The sequence below is a fragment of the Hibiscus syriacus genome, unplaced genomic scaffold (genome assembly GCF_006381635.1).
Source record: "Hibiscus syriacus cultivar Baekdansim isolate YM2019G1 unplaced genomic scaffold, ASM638163v2 tig00004004_pilon, whole genome shotgun sequence".
Lineage (NCBI taxonomy): Eukaryota > Viridiplantae > Streptophyta > Magnoliopsida > Malvales > Malvaceae > Hibiscus > Hibiscus syriacus.
The window spans coordinates 468163-474162 of record NW_024061991.1 but is presented as its reverse complement, the minus strand read 5'-3'; positions in this window follow the sequence as shown (position 1 = coordinate 474162).

Below are 6000 nucleotides of genomic sequence, written 5' to 3'. Positions count from 1 at the left end.
TTAAAACAAGTAGAATCTCCTTCTCGAAACTAGTATATGTTATAAACTTTGACAACTGTTTTATGATGTTTTAATATTATAATTTTAAAAATAAAATTATCTAAAATGCATAAGTACTGTGGGAAGTTATCTAAGGTAACGGTATTATCCCTATTCTCTCACAGGGTGTTTTCGATTAACGATCTTAAATTATCTCTATTAAATAAAATTATTTTATTTAAAAAATCTTATATTACTAAAAATAATTTTTAAATTATTAAATGAAATGTCCTTTAAATGTTTAGAAACTTGAAAGACTCGATGAGATTAATCTAAAACAACCGATTCAAGATTCATGGAGATTATTACAGTAAAAATTATACATGAATAGTTCGTGCGACACTATATGATTTTGTGAAAATTATATTCAGTGGCTTTAAGTTTTAAACAGCGAAGCTATACAGAGAAAAACAGAACATATCAAATTAAAGGGCCCCAAGCCAGTAAGAGGATCCAAGGTCTAAGTCAAGTATGAGATATAAAGGGTCAAGCAACAATGAGATTTAAATGTCATCCTCTTGTTGTTTCATTTCCTTTTAGTACATCTAAATGTGGGTGTTACTGAACTTTCTGTTCCTTCTTGTTTACACAAAAACGGGACACTCTTAATTCTTAATATCTTATGCAATGAATGAAAATAAATGTAGCTAATAGATGCCAGTTAATATATTATTTATCCTCAACTTAATAAAATCTCTAGATATATGGAGGTGTCTACTAAATTATTGTTAAAGTAATTTTTCGGTACTCTTTAATTAAGATTTCGTTCAAAATCAAGGGCAGACAGGAAGACCAAAACAAAATTAACTTTTTCAAATACACTTTGTTTAATTTTGAAGTTATTTTTACAAACATTTCCTTAAAAAAATCAAACAATAGAATAAGTATATTTTTTTGGTATAGTATCAGGATGAAGTTATTTTACAACAGAAAAAGCGCGTACGGATGAGGATTAACTGATCGAAAGACAATGACAACTTAAACAAACTAATACAAGTTTAACTGTAAAGCAATGAAGCATTAATAAGGATGGAAGTAAGTAGTTGCACTCTGAAGTGTAATTCAAGCCCTAAAAATGACATGAAATTGCATGCCCGTACGGATGCGGTACACGACTACAATGGCATTGATAAGTTCTTTCTGCTGCCAATCTTATTTCACTTATTGGATCATCATCTTACATATATTAGATTAATATAAAGACAAATATAGAATTTTATGTTAAGAGGTGAGTTTATAAAATTTTATGGGGAGCGAATATAAAATCCATAAAATTTTAAAGGGTAAGTTTATAAAAGTTTAGGAGAACAAAAACATATTATCAATAGAAAATAAAAATACACAAATTTTTAATTTTTAATACGAGTGATTAGAATCTTTCAAAATCATTATAATACATATACCTTACAAATATAATTACTTGAACCGAAACATCAAAAAAATTAAATAATATTCATTTTTACCACTCAACAAATCGCTCCTCTAATTTGCGACTACAAGTAGAAACTACTTATATACTGTAACAACAATCTCAAGTAGTTGCCTAAAATATTGACTATCATTAAAAATGAATAGAACGTAGCGAATGGCTCTAGAACCAAAAGAAAACATGCTATTGCATAAAACTAGTCGACATTGTTTTCTATTAAACTACTTGATTATATTATTTTTCTTTTTTATATTCTCGATTATAAAATTGACATAACAATAAATTTAGCGTCTTCATTTTTATATATGTTTTAAGATTTGAATAAAATTATATAGTGCTTTAAAAAAACGAAGAAGAAGAAGAAATATTAAAATATTATTCAAACCGAATTAGTTTAGAAATAAATTCTGACATAAACTTTTAAATTGAAATTGAAGTGGATGTAATACTTCTTAAAATTTGATATAATACATTAATTTTTTGATTGGAGTATGAGCCAAAAAAAACGACCCTGATCGATTTGTGTAGACAAAACCCACATTCAATAGGAATCCGGACCTGCAATATTTCTCAAAGACTAGGGTACGAACTAAATAAGCTTAAATGGACTAAACACGTGCAATAGAGGGACGGCCAATTCCCTTTATACACAAAATCAAACGTTTTGGCAAAGGACACAACGATGCATTAGAATTCATAATAATATTCAAATTTAACATCCACGGCAGAAGTATACTACTGGTAAGATATTGATGGACTCAGCAATCTGTCCCATCTCACTTCCCCGTTCAAAAACTAAATTAAGGCCCCCCACTAATTAGCTTCTCTCATATGGTATCTAAATTTTTTATTCAAATCTTAAATGGATTCAATTTGATATTTCATCTTACTCAAATTTATAGGAATCTCATTCATCTCAAACCTGATTTAAAACTTAAAAGTGAAGATTCATCTTAATTCGATTCGACTTGACATCACTTCAAAACTCCTAATTGTTAAATCAAATGTTAAAATTCTACACGAACAAATAAACTAAAAAAACATGTAGAAAATCTTTTAGAAAAAATCAAAACCTTTAAAAAGAGAATAAAGAAGGAAAAGAAAAAGAAACATATATTTTTGGTTTTCAACTATCAATATATATTTTTGATAATCTAAATACTTAATAAACTCATCTTGATGAGAGAAATGATATAGTTCTATTTTAATCCGATCTAACAACGAAGGAAGAAGATATAAAACAAAATAGATCAATAATTATGACTTAAATTTATGGACATTCAGGTATTTTGTGATGAAACAAACACCGTATCCATAATTAAAAGATAGTTCAAAAATTTTGGAGTTCAACTGTAATTGATGATGAGGATCAATGTGGTTACTAGTGATAATTTTAAGATTTCTAAAATTTGGGGTAGAAAGAAATGAGATGTTTTGTGAAAGAAGAAAAGAGTGAAGAATAAAAAAAATGAAATATTGAATTAAAAATATCTTTTATATTTTGATAGAATAGTTTTCGTTTTAAATCTAATTTCGAAATTTAATCTACTTTGATCCAAATTTATGATTTTAGAATAAAAATATAGACTTTATAAAATCACATCGGATCAAAACCTGCTCAATACATCAACTTGTTTATCACCATCTATCCAACAACTTTCCTGGTCTCCCTTTGCTCAGAGATTGATAAGATCGAATCTCTGATGATCGCATCAAACGGAGTCCTCTTACTCTTGCATTTGTATATGCAATTTTTCAAAAGAACTATTAAGAAATAAAATTTCAGCCTCCTTTACTTGCAGTTCTGAACACATACCTTGGGATGATGTTAATTATGTGTTCCAATCTTTAGATATCAAGCTTTCCACATTTAATTCAACATCTAATGTTATATTAGATGGGAATTGGGTATCTTTATATGAAAGATTTCATGTAAACTTTAAACCCATCCCTACAACCGCCTTGTGCACAAGATCTCTAGCTAACCCTTTGGTTAGATGGTCGGCTAAATTCAACTGAGTTCTCACAAACTCCACAGATATCACACCATTCATGATGAGATCACGAATTATGCTATGTCTAACACCTAAATGTCTAGACTTCCCATTATACACTTGACTATAAGCCTTAGCCAAGGTAGCAGCATTATCACACCTGATAGAAATGGTAGATATCGGTTTAGAACATAATGGAATTTCATATATCAAATTCCTTAGTCACTCAGCTTCTTTACCAGCTGCAACCAATGCTACAAATTCAGACTCCATTGTTGAGTTTGTAATACAAGTATGTTTCTTGGATGCCCAAGAAATTGCACCTCCTCCAATAAGGAATGCCCAACCACTTGTAGAGGAATGATCCTCCATATTGGTAATCCAACTGGCATCTGAATAACCTTCTATAACCGAAGGGAATCCATTATATGTCAACCATAATCCATGGTTCCTTTCAAGTACTTGAATACGCGATTTAAAGCTTGCCAATGATGTGAACTAGGATTGCTAGTATACCTACTAAGCTTTCCTATAACATATGCTATATCTGGCCTACTAATCATGGCATACATAAGACATCCAATAGCTCTTGAGTATTCAAGCTGAGACACTGGTGCTCCTTTATTAGGTAGAAGCTTAAGATTAGGATCTATAGGAGTGCTAACAGGAGAACAAGTTTCAAAGTTAAAATTTTTCAATATCTTCTCAATATAATGAGATTGAGAAATTAAAACTCCATTGTTTCCTTGTTTGATTCTTATACCAAGAATCACCTAAGCCTCCCCCCAGGTCTTTCATATCAAAGCTAGATGACAAGAATTTCTTGGTTTTATCAACTTGATCTTGGTCAGTCAAAAAATCAGCATATGATCTACATATAGGCAAATTATAACTCCTTTACCAGTAGTATCAAATTTGCTATATACACACTTATCAGATTGGTTTAGTGCAAACCCATTAGATAATACCACATCATCAAACTTTCAATGCCATTGTTTTGGTGCTTGTTTCAGACCATATAATGATTTCTTCAACTTGCACGCCTTGTTTTCATTTCCAGGCATCACAAACCCTTCAGGTTGTTTCATGTAAATCTCCTCATCCAATTCACCATTCAAGAATGCAGTTTTCACATCCATTTGATGAATAACAAGATTATGTATAGCTGCAAGAGCCAACAACAATCTTATAGTGGAAATCCTAGCAACAGGAGCATAAGTATCAAAGAAGTCAATGCCTTTTTTTTGCCTAAACCCTTGGGTAACCAATCTGGCTTTGTATTTATCTATGGTGCCATCCACTTTCATATTTCTTTTGAGGATCCATTTACATCCTAATGCTTTACATCCAGGAGGCAAATCAGTCAATACCCAAGTATTATTATGCATGATAGAATCAATCTCATCCTGGATTGCTTCTTTCTAGAAAACAACATCCATAGATGCAATAGCTTCACTAAAAGTCTTTGGATCATCCTCAATAATAAAACAATATTGTTGTTGAGACACAGTCTCATCCCTTGTTCCTTCAACTAAATAAAGTTGAAAATCAGATCCAAAAGACTTAGCTTTTCTAGCTCTAGTACTTCTCCTAGGTTCAGACGATCCAGGTACAGAAACTGTACCTCCAAGTATATTTTCAGCTTGAGTTGAGTTCTTGCTGGAAGATTTTTGAATCATGTCCCTTAGTCTAGGTATAGATGTAAATCTCTCTTCATCAAATAAAACATCTCTTGACTCTATAACAGTGTTCACAGACACAGAGTCATTAGTTCTATAACATAGAATCTATATGCTTTGGAATACTCAGCATACCCAATGAAGATACAATCTATACCTTTCTCACCCAAGTTTTTCCTTTTGGGTTCAGTGAGCCTTACAACTGCTCTACAGCCCCACACTTTTAGATGACTCAAATTTGGTACCTTTTTATTCCACAGTTCATAAGGAGTATTTTTACTCCTTTTATTTGGAGTTCTATTCAATATATAACAAGATGTCAACATAACCTCACCCCAAAAGCCATCACTTAGACCAGAATAGGATAACATGTAATTAATCATTTCCTTTAAAGTTCTATTCTTCCTTTCAGCCATACCATTTTGTTGTGGTGTGTAAGGAGACGTGGTTTGATATATTATACCAGTAGACTCGAAATAAACTGGATCATAATACTCACCACCTCTGTCAGTGTGTAAAACTTTTATCAAATCTTTTTTATGCAGCTCTACTTCTTGTTTATAAATTTTAAATTTATCAAGAGCTTCATCTTTTGCATGCAACAAATAGACATAGCACTATCTAGATGTATCATCAATAAAAGTAATGACATACTTTTTATTTCCTAGTGAAGGTGTAGCATGAAAATCACATAAATCACTATGTATGAGTTCTAATACTTTGTTTCCTCTGTTAACATCCTTAAAAGGTTTTCTAGTGATCTTTGTTAACATGCAAGTTTTACACTTTTCATTTTTCATGTCAAAAGCATGTATTAAACTCATTTTAAACATGTATTTTAACCTTTTATAATGAATAT